Genomic DNA, 14,970 nt, shown 5'->3' with positions numbered 1-14,970 from the left:
TAACATTGTTCAAGGTCCTTGAGTTTAAATAAGATTGCATATGTATGTCTAATAGATTTGGTTTTCCTTTCTTTCAGCTGATTTGAAAATTTAATTTGTATAGGAAGGCATATTAGTATATAATAGAGGATTCGTGATGGATGGAAAAACCTGCAGTCCACTAAGATACTTTATTTTATTACATGCGCTTTAGATACACAGCTAATAAAAACATTGCACATTTTTCCCTTCTAAATAAGAAAATTAGGCAGTTTGATTTTATTGAATAATGGAAAATATCTAATGCAACAGATAAGCTGTAAAATATGCTGAAAACTTTTAGGGGGGGAAATAAACAAAAAAAGTACAATAACATGGTTGCAGAAAGATGCACATACTTAAACTACTTTGTTGAAGTTTTAGTTTCTCTTGTTTCAGAGATGAAAAACATATATAAATTTCTTATTAAAAAAATAAATTTTCCATGATATTATTGTCATTACTTCTGTTGTTGCTAATTACTGCAAGAGCTGTCTGATGTAGTTTAAAATAAGCATAAACTAGTGGTTTATGCTTATTTATGTCTCATTGTAATGACTAAATAATGGATTGTTTGCATAACTGTATGAATATTTTTTAAGATATATTATCCCTTACTACTAATACTACTGTAAGATACTATTCTTTCTTAAAATGTTACGTGCATTAGGATTGTGCTGATTTGTAGCTATTGTGAGTACCTGAGATTTCAAATTGCTCACAGTTGCCAAGGATGTTAGCTATTCTCATTTGTTGCTTAACTATTCACTTAACAATCTATAGATGCACTGCAGGGATTAAAAAGATGTAAGCATTCTCCAGTATGCTGCTTGGAGAGTCCAAGCGTGGGTTAAAACAGTCTATCTGCCTTAGGACTGGGTGAGTTTTTTCTCTTGACCACGCCTCCCTTTGCCTCAATTATTCAGTTTAAAAAACTCAGTTCGCCCATTTGGACTGTTCTGGGGAGCGCTCCAGTCCTAGAGCAGATATCTGGACTCCCATGTTTATTTTGTATTAGTTTTTGCCTTAGTTTTTTCGCTTGTTAGTCCTACGAGGATCTGAAGTTCATTTTACAGGTATTTAAACTGCTGAGTGGGCTCCAGGCCGTTTCTTCACCCGCTGGTTGCACGCGGAGCAGGGAACATGAGTCGCTTGTCTGGCAGTGGCCAGCGGGCGAGGGGACGGTGGGAGGCTTCCCGTTCGGCGCTGTTCCTCACCGGGCCGTTGCGAAGGTCGCACAGTGCGCCTAAGTGTTCCGACGAAGGCGGCGGTGCTCTTCTTGCCCGGTAAAGGCGGCGGCCATTTTTGGAGTTTTGCACGCTTTCGCTTTCAGCTGCGTGCGCAGCAGCCACCATTTTGTGCAGCCTTGTGGACGGAGAAAGCACTTGAGCGCCATTGGAGCAAGGAGAAGGACATTATTAAGCACCTCAGCCACAGACCGCCACCGAGGAACGCAGGCCTTGTCCGGGGTGCCGGCCAGGCCTGCCTTCCTGTTGCCCACCTCTCGGAGCCTCTGAGGGCAGTAGGAGGAGGGAATCCTACCCTCGGGCAGCCCTCTCCTCCCCTTTAGTCTGTGGGCGCACTTAAGCTGGCTGGCTAAGTGCCCGGTGCCCAGCTGCTGCATTGATCTTCAGGTCTGCCCAGAGAACACCATGGCAGACGACAGCAGGGAGGCGCAGGAGGTGCAGGCAGGGCCCTCTGCCAAACACAGCAGGCTAGACCCTCCACCTAAGGGAAGTAAAGGAGGGAAGAGGAGAAGCCAATGTCGCAACATTACATCGTGCGGACTCAACAGTCCGAATCCACCAATGACACTTTTGCCCCTAGATGGTCCAGCAGGACCTAAACCATCCCGAAGAGATGGTGAAAGACAAGACCTTGCTGGTCGCAGGGACATCGCAAAGTCCCTGATCAATCCAAGGAAAGCGCTTCCTACCGGTGACAAACAGGCAACACCACCACCACCACCCCCGGCTGACATAGTTGGAGACGGCTCCAGAAAGAGAAGTGAAAGTGTTTCCATCTGGTGAGGTTTTCTTTCTTTTCTTTTAGAAGATTGCCCTAAGAAACTCTTTTCTTAAGATAAATTAGTCCCTTAAGCAAGAACAAAGCGGCATATTTAATCCCTATTGGACTGCCTTAGAAAATTTTTTGCTCTTGCCTGTAACAATGTTTTGTGGATTGAAGCAATTGCAATGTTTCCTTTCTCTTCGTTTGAGGTGAAGGGATCTTTTTTTCTCTATTTCTTTTTACTACCTTAACTTTTTTGGCTTAAATTAAAAAAAATTATTTTAATAAATTTCTCCTGCTACTTGTTACAATATCATATTAAAGATATTCAAGGAAAAAGTCTTTAAGATAGTCAAATCTGCCACTTGGAAGCCCAAGTCTGAAGTTTCTTTTTTCTTTTGCTGTTGTAACAATGTATCCTTTGTTCACTCCCTTCTGACTACACTGACTTTGCAACAGAAGGGTTTGGAACTTGATTTTAAAACTTGATAAAGACCCAAGGTCACAAATAATGTACTGCTGCCACATGTGGAAAATATCCTGGCAAGAATTGCAAAAGGAAAGAAAAAGATTAGAACCCTTCTTCTTTGAAAACCATAAAAGAACATCTGCTTAAGATTTAAAATAAAAATAGATATATTCTTCAAAATTTGTGACAGGCTAGAGTGGCAGAAAGTACTAAATTCCTTTCTTTGCTTTTTCTTTATATATATTTTTTACTCTAAAAAATGGAGCAATACTCAGATGAAGAAAACTTGATAATTGAAAATATTTTGGCTGGACTTCAAAACTTCTCAGAAGAACTTGAGAGATTTGAGAAGAAATGGGACAGACTATGGGGTATCACAAAAAAAGATGAAGGGGTTGCAACCCCAGAAATTAAAGAAGCAAATGAAAATACAGAAAATAAAGATAAGAAGTTAGATGAACTTATTAATGGAGTAAACATGAGTCAAGGTGGAAAGAAGGGAAGCTGGGAAAGTGATTTTGATAATTTGGTGCTTCACCCCAAACTCCGAGATGCAGGAGAAAAAGAAAGAGCGAAAAAGATGGAGTTAATAAGACAAATCTATTCAGAAATAAAGCTGACAACCAAAGTTAAGCTTACATTAATAGCAACTCAAGGGCAACCAAACTACATGAGAGATCATTTAAGCTGCAAGGTGCGGAGAGAAGTCTTAAATCCTGGAAAGGTCCTGGGAAGAGAATTGACACAACAGCTGTCGAGAAAGGAAGGACTATTTTATTACTGGAAGGACACTGGTTAACAACGCTTGTTGATTTAAAAAAAAGCTAGTTAATTACTGATGATTATTAAGTAGAGATCTTCGTATATAGACTATCCTAGACTACCATTGAATGTTTATTCGTTAATGTATAATTTACTATGATACTAATAGTGAAATGATAACCTTAGTTAGGATAAATAACCGGGCCATAGAAATGTTAATGTATACTTCTGGTGATTGTTAAGTATAAATGTTAACACCCCTCAGACTGTCTTGGATGTCTAAGGTTTATTTTCTTAGCTCGTAATTAACTAATTTGGGATTGAGGGAAAAGTCCTATAAATCTTATTAATAAATCATTGTTTAAAGATGGCTATAAAGGTATAATATTGTCTGGGCCTGTGGAGAGGAGAGGTGAGATAAACAGTAAATAACTTTTAGTCAACTACAATAACAAGGAAATGTTAATGGATAATATTTAATGATACATACAGGTGTATTGTGGGGGGAGGGGAATGCTTAGATATCTTACTTAACTGAATTTGCTTTAGAATATGTCATAAAGGTGTAATGTTATTGGAGATCTATTGAAACTGCAAATGAATGCCAGTAGGTGGCTGTGTCTTTTAATATAAATGATTCTAGATAAAAACATGTTTAAATAATGGTAACCAAATGAGAATTGTGGTACAGGGATAGTAAAATACATAATTTTTCCTTCTTGTCTTAAAATGTACAACTTGATTTGAATGAAGTATATGTAAGGATTGTGGAAGAAACACACGGAATATATTTGTAACCAATCGATACGCTTTCTATAAGATGTAACGAAAGATTATTCTTTTTTTGTTTTTGTTTTTGTTTGACTAAAATAATAAAAAATCCCCCCCCCCCAAAAAGGAGGGAAGGGCACCAGCAAAAAGGCCTCCCCGGGGTCCCCTGGGACTGGTGATAGGGCCAGGGAGGGCTCCCGGCAGATTGGGCCCATTGAGCTCAAGGCCCCACAACCACAAAGGTTCCCCGTGCCTGTGGGCCATGAGTTGGACTCGCCCACATGTCATGGAGAAGTGCGGGACGCCCACTCCTTCCAGGGCTGCAGGTCCCCATCCCTGATAGGGGAAAGGTCTGGGGGAGACTCCCCAGATGCCTTCTGGGGTTATCCCGATTCCCCTAGCTTGTCTCTCAGGGAGGAGTTGGGACCCTTCCAGGGCCTACTCCTGGTGGAGGAGGGGTCCAGTTCAGGGAGGCGCAGGTCTACCTAGACCACGGCCTAGGGAAGACAGGGGACCGGTCTTGTTAGCAGAGATGAGGGAAGTCATCTCCATTGCCATCTCCCAAGGGATTTCCAAAGACATAAAGCATAGAGAAGCAGGGAAAACTGGGGCTCCCAAATCTAAGCGGGCCTCAGGCCCTGTTCAGATTCAGGCTCCGGCCTCTCTGGGCACCTCAGTTGCCACGGGGGAGTCAGTTTGAGAGGAAGAGGAGGAGGCTGAGAGTTTTGAACTGTCGGAGGATGAAGACCTACCTCCTGACAAGACAGCCTTTACCGGCCTGTTCAAGCCCACATTATTTAAATCTATTTTGCATAAGGCCAAGGCGGCTATTGAATTGGGTTCTACCCCCAAGGGTACAGCTGCTGCGACCTCCTCATCGAAGGATCCCAAAGAGGGTCTGTTCAAAGAGACTGCTCCCACTCAGGAGTTAATTCCAGTTCCAGATCTGTTTATGGACCTGGTCCAAAGACAATGGGCCCAGCCTGGTACATTGACCAGTCCTAGCAGAGGGGATAAAGCCCTTTATTCCATTGAGGGTTTGATGGAAGACGTGCTGAAACTGCCCGAGGTGGATGCTCCGGTGGTCTCCTTGACATCAAACTCAAACCTGCCAGTAGACCTGGAAGGCCTCAAGGCGGAGGATAAACGATCTGAGAAGGCTTGCCACAAGACACACCAGGTGGCTGCCTGGGCTATCAGAGCATCCACCTCGGCCTCTTTCTTCACCAGGGCGTCCCCTCTTTGGCTCAGACAGCTGAGGGCTAAGCCTCCTGCTGGGGGATCCCGGTGGAAGCATGACCTCAGCAAGATTATTACAGCGGTAGAATGCTCAGCGGATGCCTCGTTGAATGCTGCCAAATTTGCCTCTAGGGCATTGGCATCCAACGTTACCTCGCGCCGGCTGCTGTGGCTCCGCCACTGGCAAGCCGACGTGAAGGCTAAATGGAAGCTGGCTTCCACCCCATTTAAAGGGGGGCAGCTCTTTGGGGATGCCCTGGCCAAGTTTGTCATCGAAGAAGAACGAGCGCAAAGGCTCTGGTTCCTTTCAAAAGCAGTCCTTTCGAGCTCAGGATACCAACCAGCCGTCCACTTCTTCCACCTATCATAGACCCTACTCCCAGGGTGGGGTTAGGAGTCAGGACAGGGGTTCCTTTGGGTCACGTGGCAGGCAACAACAGCAGCATTTCTTTCTGAAGCCGTATCGTGGTGGGAACAATTCCTGCCAGTTCCATAAGGGCAAGTAACCATCACAGGGATCCTCCCATCAGGGATCAGCTACAACTATATGCCGATGTGTGGGAGGAGATCACCACGGACTCCTGGGTCCTCAACACGATCAGGAGGAGCCTAGTGTTAGAGTTTCTGTCCTTTCCCCAAAGGACGTTCATTCGGTGCTCGACTCCCAAGAGCCCTCTGAAGAGGTTCCTTATGCAGGCGGAAATTACCCACCTTCTCCAGATCAGTGCCATAGAACTCGTGCCCCTGGAACAGGAAAGGCAGGGATTATATTCCATACTTTCCTTAGTTCCCAAGAGCTCAAGGGGGGGGACAGCCATCTTGGATCTAAAACGCCTAAATCAACATCTGGCCTACAAAAGGTTCAAGATGCAGTCCCTCCACTCCATTCTGGACTGCGTCAGGCGGGGAGATCTTCTCACTTCAATAGATCTGAAGGAGGCCTACCTGTACGTGCCGATCCATGCAGCACACAGACGGTTCCTGAAGTTCTTCTACGACAGGAGGCACTATCAGTACCGGGCCCTTCCCTTCGGCCTCCCATCTGCACCCAGGACTTTCACAAAGATCCTAGCAGTGGTGGCAGCCCATCTCAGGAACCACCCAATTCGTCTAGAATGCTACCTGGACGACATCATCATTCACTCCGCAAGCCAGGATCAAGCCAGGCGAGACGTCCAGCTGACCATACGCGCATTGCAGCAACACAGCTTCTCGGTGAATCTGGAGAAGAGCCATCTGGAGCCGACCATGCGCATCCAACATTTAGGCGTGGTCATAGACTCGCTTGTCAGGTCTTCCTCTCTCCATACCGCCTGCAGAACCTCAGACGCAGAGTGCAGCAGTGTCGGAGATCCAAGTCAGTGCCGATCATCACGCTGTCACAACTCCTCAGGATCATGATCTCCTTGTTGAGGGTGGTTCCCTGGGCGCATCTCCATGCCAGGAAAGTGCAATGGTTTCTCCTGCCGATGCAGAGGGCCACAACCAGCAATTATTCGAGATGGGTGAAGCCCCCCCAAGGTCCTCCGGTCCCTTACCTGGTGGAGCACGGCAGCGGTCAAGAAAGGGTGCCTCTTCAAGGAACCCAAAAGGATTGTAGTGACCTCAGATGCCAGTCTTCTCGGGTGGGGGGCACACTGTCACACAAGAACTGTGGACCCAGAGGGAGGCCTCCCAAAGCATAAATTGGTTGGAGCTGAGGGCCGCCCGCCTCGCCCTGAGGCGATTCTCGAACTTGGTTGTGGGTCAACATGTACTGTTGCTGACAGACAACGTGGCCACAAAGGCCCACATAAACAGGCAGGACGGCACCCACTCCAGGAGGCTCATGGAGGAGGCGGAGTCTCTGGGCAGGTGGGCAGAACACCACCTGGCAACCATCAAAGCAGACCACATCTCTGGGACCAGCAATCAGGAGGTAGATTGGTTGAGCCGGCAACAGATCGACCACTCCAAATGGCAGCTGCATCCGGACCTGTTCCAGCAGATTGTGAGGAGATTCAGCAAACCACAAGTAGACCTATTTGCCACACACGCCAACACACATCTGCCATGATTCTTCTCTCGATACCATTCTCCATGGGCAGAGGGGACAGATGCACTGAGGTGCAAGTGGCCCCCAGGACTATTGTACGCATTCCCTCCTCTGCCTCTCATTCCGCACATGGAGAGTCCAATCCCACCCGGGGTTCTCTCAACTTTGAGGATGATGACTGGATGTGACTGTTGAACGGGCTTCCTGCTCGGTGCTCTCTTCGTTTTTTTAAACTGAATAATGGAGGCAAAGGGAGGCAAGGCCAAGAGAAAAAACTCAGTCCTGGGGCAGATAGACTGTGTTAACCCATGCTTGGACTCTCCTCGCAGCGCCCAGAGAACGACCGTTCAGGTAAGCCAACGGTCTTTTTAACACTTTCTATTTCCCTGTATAATGATGAAAAATATTATTTTGACTTGGTTCTACCAATTTTCAGCAATTGTCTTTTTAATTTTGTATGTTTAATATAACCAACAGAGAAAAAGAAAAGATATTCTAGGCCCGGGATTCATCAACTGCTCTAAAATCAGCATAATAGGAATACATCCTAATGCAGCTATGCATATACCTCTAGAAATGGCCCATCTTGTCTTTCCCGTTTATTTCTTATTTAGATTAATTGATACAGATGACCTCTTCTTCTGAGAATTTACATTTACCATTGAGAAAATGATCCATAGTCTTTTATCTTCTTCCTCTTTGGAAAGAGGACAAAAGATTCACTCATTTTTCCTTATCTCTTGGTTAGCAACATCTATAGAAGTTTTAAGCATGGTACAGATGCTAAGAGGCCAGAAGCCTGTTAAATTATTTAAAAAACTATTGATCTAGAAATCTTGAAGCTTGGGGTTTTTTAATTGTTTTGCTCTGTTTTAAGAAAATGTGCCTGTAACTTTGTGTTTGACAAGATTATATGACATTTGCAAGCAAAGTGTAAGATCCAGTGTTTTCCCACCCCTAAGCACTACAATTGTGATTAGAAACTCTTTATTACTTTATCCATATCAATAAAAGACAGACCTGTAAGAAACACTAATAAGCAGTCTTTTTGTGTGTAACTGATTTAGTGCAGAACTCTCAAATACCAAAGTGTACACCAAGCCACATTGCCTATTCATTAGATTTGTAGAGGTGGTTGCTAGGCTCTTGTCTATCAAGGTGTTTTGACTAAAAAGAGTTTGACTTTTAGATGATTGAATTTTAAAGGGGAGGTCAGCTCCTTTTATTTCTTTATCTACTGCTATTGCTGGGTTACTTTTGCAATGTGAAAATAATTTGCATAAAATAGGGTGTATTTGCAGGATAGTATGCCCACTACATTCTACCTAAAACTGATGATTAGTGCTGGATTGGATACCCAGAAGTGGAATAATAACATTTGAACTACAGTTAGAGGTACTTTTTAAGAAAGCCGCACATGCAACTCTTGGAGCTGTCTCATTTTTCTTTCTAAGCAACATGTGCTCATGCAAAAAGCAACAAAATAATGTGTCAGCTCTCCCAGATAAGCCAGAGACAGGAAACCCAACTAAATCTATTGTTTTAGGCTACTTTAACAGAGTCTTTGAAATCTGAAGGTACAAACTTTCCACCTTCACTTTTAACTATCTGATCAATTAGGGGTAGTAGGTCCTTGGTTAGTTTCTTTTTCTGACTATTAAATGACTGCAGGCTCCTGCCTTTCTTATCTGAGAGTTCCCTAAGCAGCATCTCATTCCCTCATTACTCAACATCTCCATACATTACACTACTGAATGATACATCTAACAATAAGAGATTGTATTTTGGTCCCATATCCCAATTTCTAACTCATATAACTATTCTAGCGTAACCCTTCCTCTGCAGATCCCTTGAGGGTCAGGGATCCTTGAGAACAGATTGGTTTTGTTGGAGCAAGAGGGAAGAATTGCTGGAATTATATTTTCCCTTATGCAAAGAGAAGATTGTTCTCAATTGTATAGAAACCTTTACTTCTTACTGCTCCCTTTGATTCACACTGTTGAGAATCTGAGCAGAACTTATGAAAGAAGAAACTCAGCTGAATATTTTGGTTGGAATCCAGACCTATTTCCTCCAACAACAACCCTGTGAAGTGGGCTGGACTGACAAAAAATCATCCAACTGGCTGTCATGCTTAAGGTAGGACTAGAACTCATGGTTTCCTGATTTCTAGCCTGGTACTTAACTGTTAGACCAAACTGGTTCTTTGTACTTATTGAATTCTCCCCATTCACACAAAAAAACAACTCTTGACTAGGATTGAGGATCTACTTTTGGAAGGAACATTTCTTTTTACTCTAGTCAGATGACAGAGCAACATGCAAAAACTCCACTGTACAAATTTACTATACTGAGGCTAGATCCTGATCCCTAAAACCAGGGATATTATCTTTATATTTGCCCCTTGAAGATATGCCAGTTCACAGGAAGTAAACTAAAGAAATTATTTCCCTGCACTCTTCCAGATCTTGCCTATTTTTGTCATAAAAATGAATTTATTCTATTGGGAACAACATTCCCTGTTTGAAGACATAATTACCCATTTCTTAGCCCATTTAGTCCAATCATTGTTCATATCTATAGCAATCTCAGCAACTCTTTTCCTAATGTACACAGTTGGATATCAGCTTCAGACAGAATATTCTGCAACAGTGTTAGGTTTCTACCGGTTCGGCCCGGTTCGGCTGAACCAATAGTGGCTTGGTGGCCTCGGTCATTGGAACTGGCAGTGACCCAGGCCTGCCACGCCCCTGAACCGGTTCTCTGGGCGGCAGTGCAGGTGCCGCCATCTTTGTTTTTGCTTCTGCGCATGCACAGAACAATTTGTATTGCACTGCGCATGCACACGGACGGCATGCCCATGAGCGAACTGACAGTAGTGACTGCCTGAACCCACCCCTGTTCTGCAAGACACCTATCTATCTGAGTGTTCTAATGGTAGTAGGAATTCTGCTGTGGCAAAAGAGAATTTTTCCATTGTTCCCACAAGGCTTTGGAATATTTCCTATGAGGCAGCCAGAAATGCCCCCACTCTTTCTGTCAAACTTTCCTAAAATATTTATCCTCTATATTTAATTTGATACACTATGTATACTGTATCACTTCAAGAATAACTCCTTAAAAGGCAACTTTCAACAATAGAGTAGAAAGCATCACACAATCTGTAAAAACAACAAAATTATATAAACAACAGCTCAGCTAAAAGATAATCTCATAAATCATATCAGTACATCCACATTAATATTGATAACAAAAGGCCTGCTAAATAAATATTTTCTAAACAAAGTTGAATACCGAGGCAGAGATAAATTCTAGATCTCCCGAGGAAGGGGATTCTGTTGTTTTTAACAGCTGCTACAGAAAATATTTCCTTATTAATTTGTATATCTACATATCAATCTTATTCAAAACATATTGGGACAAATGCAGTGATGGGTCACTAACCGGTTTACTAGTGGTTCTCTCGCGCGGGCAATGCTTCTGCACATGTGCAGAACTGTCTGGGTGGGTGAGCAGAGCCTCATGCCACCTCCACTACTGGTTCGGCCGAACTGGGAGCTAACCCACCTCTGGACAAATGTATCAGGTTCTCCAGAACACCATTTTATATTCCCAATTCTGAGATAAATAGGGTGAGAACTAATAAGTAGTGTGTATGATATTGAACATAATATTCACCTTGCATAGCATCCTTAAGTATTTAATTTAAATTGATCAACAAAAAATAGCAAAATGAATATATGGACTAAATTAAACTCATTATACATATAAATTCATAAATTGCTTCCTTGTTTAATTATTGGTTGTTTGTTTGGTTGTGTGCCATCCTGCAATTGAATCACCTTGCTGCTGTCCATCCTCTTCATCTTTTACCTTCCACTTTTTAATTTATTCCAGTTTCACCCTTAAACAGCTAGATAATATTTCCAGTATCTGAAAACTAGATGCTATATTCTCTTCACTTTACTTTTAGACTATTCATTATAATGTCCGTGCCAGAATCCTTGGAGTGCTGTGGCATGACACATAACATGGAACATTAAGAACACTTAAGAACATTATCTTGCACATCTGTATTTGAAAGATACTAATGAAGATCAGATTCCATCATCATTACAGGTGCATTGTATTCTTGCATTGAATACTCACTAAGCATATTTTAGAAAGTACCCACACAGCGATCCCTTTGATAATGGAAAGAAGGAGGAAGGCTTCATGCCTTCTGCCATAAGAGCTAAAATCCAGTTGATTGATGAACTGAACAGCAACCTAATCTGTCTGAAAAACTGCTGATTTAAATTTTGGATGACAAAACTTTTGCAGGTTATTTATATGGGCTATCTATTTATGAAGGTTTGAACTTATGTTTTAGAGAAAGTTGGTTTTTTTTCATTGCTCATACTGTCTATATAATTTGTATTATTTTAGCTAGCAATAAAGCATAACAGCTACAGGCTATGTGATAACTGCATGTTGTGTTTTAGTACGGGTTTGCTGTGATAAGACTTGCACTATATGCGACTGATTTTGTATTCACAGTATACAGACTTCTACCAACTTTAATATCCAATATATCCTCACTATTTCCATTCAGTTCAAGCCAGAAAGGGGCACTGCAGGAAAAGGGATGCTGGTTTACGGGTCCCACTTCCTTATTTACTCCTCACTTTAAGTACGGTATAAGTTACTTGTACTTTTGAATTGTGCAGAAACAAGGTAGACGAAAAAGTTGTGAGACATGTAGAGATTTCCTATTCCTTGCGATACCCCTTCCTGCTGCTGGAATGGGAAGTAAAGAAAACCAGTCCTTATGCCCTGCAGCAGAAGGGCTAGTCTGCATAACCACTGCATTAAACCTTAGGCAGTTTAATTTTATAGCATTCAGTGTATTACAATAACATAATGTTGGTTCTGTTTTTATATGCATTCTGAACAATGTAAAGCAGATAAGAATCAAACAATTTAAGAATCATTTAAGAAGAGAGACAGAGAAAATGTGTTTAAATGTATGTTAGAGATATCTAATGATTCCTGCTTTTGTGCCATAATCAGCTGCATTGCATCAGCTAGCACAACTAATGTTTACCTTCTAGTATTACACACTGGGGCTTTTTTTTTCTTTCCTTGCATGTGAACATATGCCAGAAATATTTTCAGTAGGAACATCAGAAAACCAGAATATTCCATGTGAACAGATATGTATTTTAAACTTAATACCATGGGAGTCTGCTAAATTTGGTTTTTTATGTGGCAGTACTGCAGATATAAATCTTAATATTGTTTGCACTAGGACAAGGGTTAATGATTTGACTTAGAAGCCAAAAATATATCTTTGACTAAAATATGGTTTATATGCTACTGTATTTACCTGGCAGGAAGACAACCCTGAGTGAAGACAGTTTCTACCAAAACAAATCTATATTACCTTGTCCTTAATAAATCTAGGATTTTCTCATTTCTAAGTTAAAGTATTTTAAAAACAAACCCTCATCTTCCTTTCACACAAATACAACTAACAAACTTTCCTAGACTGCTTATCAATGACACACTTCACTTCTTAAGAGCATAATTTGATCTTCTGGATGAGGTCTTATTATATTCCTTCAAAACTATTTTTTTAACAGAAAGCTCCATAAATATCTTCTATTTGTTACACTCCCATAATTCCCTTTTTCCCCCCTTTCTTTTTTTTCTTCTAACTATATGTCAAGAAATAAAATCCAGGTCAGCTATCCAGTTCCTTATATTAATGCTAAGAATTAAGTCGAGGAAAAATGAAATGTATGCAAGCTTTTGAAAACTGCAAGCCTGTGGGAAATTTATAGCTTAGTGTGCTTAACTCTTCGGTCTTGTGTCTGTAAATATTTTGTACATTATTTAATACTTAGGGAACTTTAAGCAACTGATAAATATGTATCAAAATATATGTCTGGCTACCATTTATATTCACATGATTTAGCAATAACAATAGCAGTTAGACTTATATACCGCTTCATAGGGTTTTCAGCCCTATCTAAGCGGTTTACAGAGTCAGCATATTGCCTCCAACAACAATCCAGGTCCTCATTTTACCCACCTCGGAAGGATGGAAGGCTGAGTCAACCCTGAGCCGGTGAGATTTGAACAGCCGAACTGCAGAACTGCAGTCAGCTGAAGTAGCCTGCAATGCTGCATTTAACCACTGCGCCACCTCGGCTCAAGCCCTTTTAAGACAAGCTGAACACAGTAATCATTTTGGTGCAAAGTATGTTCATTGCTTAAATAGCTTTAAAATCAGAATACTTTTGAAAGTATTCAGTTTCAACTAAAACAGATTGATTTTTAAGTGGTTGTTGGAAAGCAAAATCCCTTTAAGGCCTCTGTTAACCTTGCCACTCCATGTGAACTGTTTGGAATACTGAATGATTAGAATCATTTGCCCACAGATTATGTCATTTGTTATAGTGCATGCAGTGTTCTCTGCCCTCTGCAGGCTGTTTCAGTTCTATTGAAAAGGCAATTAACAAAAGATGCACAGCATTTTAAGCAGGTATTTTAAGAGTTCTTCTAGAGGCAAAGTATTTTTTTTAAAAGATGTACCACTTAAAACAGGATGTTGCTTATAAAAATTACTATTCTTGAACTGTAAGTTGTCATCTATGATTTATATATAAACAAAATCTACAATTGTGCCAAGCTTCAAGCTAATTGTGTAAAAATTGTCATTAATATAGCATATTTAAAAGTGCTGGAAATTGATGGATGTATCTCCATTTTTGGAAGATTGTCAAATTTCTCTGAGATATTGAAGAAACTACTGATGTACTCATTCTAATTTGTTAAGAAAGATGGTCCAGCTTTACCTATATGATGTTCTAGATAGCTCAGAAACTTTTACTGCTCCATTGAAGCCTGTTTTGTCTTAGCTGGTGGCAGAAAAAGTCCTTTTGGGTTTGCTTTTTGGTTTATACATTATTCTTCGAAAGCAATCAAGCAGTTAACATTTTGCAACCAATTTCATTCAGTCTAAAATAATAGAACAAGGAAGAGGGAAAACATAGAAAACTAAAAAAATCTCTAGCCTTTACTAAATCCTTCATGTTATTATGTAATGAGTTTCATAAGAAAGGATATAGTCACTGCAAGACATAGTTCAGCTGAGAACTTCTTTTTAAAAATAATCTTAACAAAGCACTAAGAATCTGAAGATATATTTGATGTATTTACTAGCATTTGAATATTGTGGTGTATATAACAACAGCTTCCAAAGAAGTAGTTGTTTAGTGAAGATAAAAATTCCCCCTCACATGTGTGCTAGTCGTTTCTGGCTCTAGGGATGGTGCTCATTTCCGTTTCTAAAAGAGCCAGCGCTGTCCGAAGACATCTTCGTGCTCATGTGGCCGGCATGACTAAACGCCGAAGGAGCACTGTTACTGTCCCACCAAAGTGATCCCTATTTTTCTACTTGCATTTTTTACGTGCTTTCGAACTGCTAGGTTGGCAGAAGCTGGAACAAGTAACGGGAGCTCACTCCCTTACGCAGCACTAGGGATTTGAACCACTGAACTGCCGACCTTCTGATCAACAAGCTCAGCGTCTTAGCCACTGAGCCACTGCGTTCCTTATTGTTTAATTTAATTAAGTTGCTTAATAGTTTGTTTAAAATTTCTTGAATGTAAAAAAGTTG

The 14,970-nt window shown here is 41.4% G+C and overlaps 1 protein-coding gene across 1 annotated transcript in view; it reads left to right on the top strand.

Moving 5' to 3' along the window:
* Nucleotides 1–14,970, top strand: part of GNAL (G protein subunit alpha L) — a 62,865-nt gene that overhangs the window by 38,206 nt on the left and 9,689 nt on the right. The window lies entirely within an intron of this gene.

The sequence above is a fragment of the Thamnophis elegans genome, chromosome 8 (assembly GCF_009769535.1).
Source record: "Thamnophis elegans isolate rThaEle1 chromosome 8, rThaEle1.pri, whole genome shotgun sequence".
Classification (NCBI taxonomy): Eukaryota; Metazoa; Chordata; class Lepidosauria; order Squamata; family Colubridae; genus Thamnophis; species Thamnophis elegans.
Note: the sequence above shows the minus strand (reverse complement) of the source record. Positions and strands in the feature narration are given on the sequence as shown.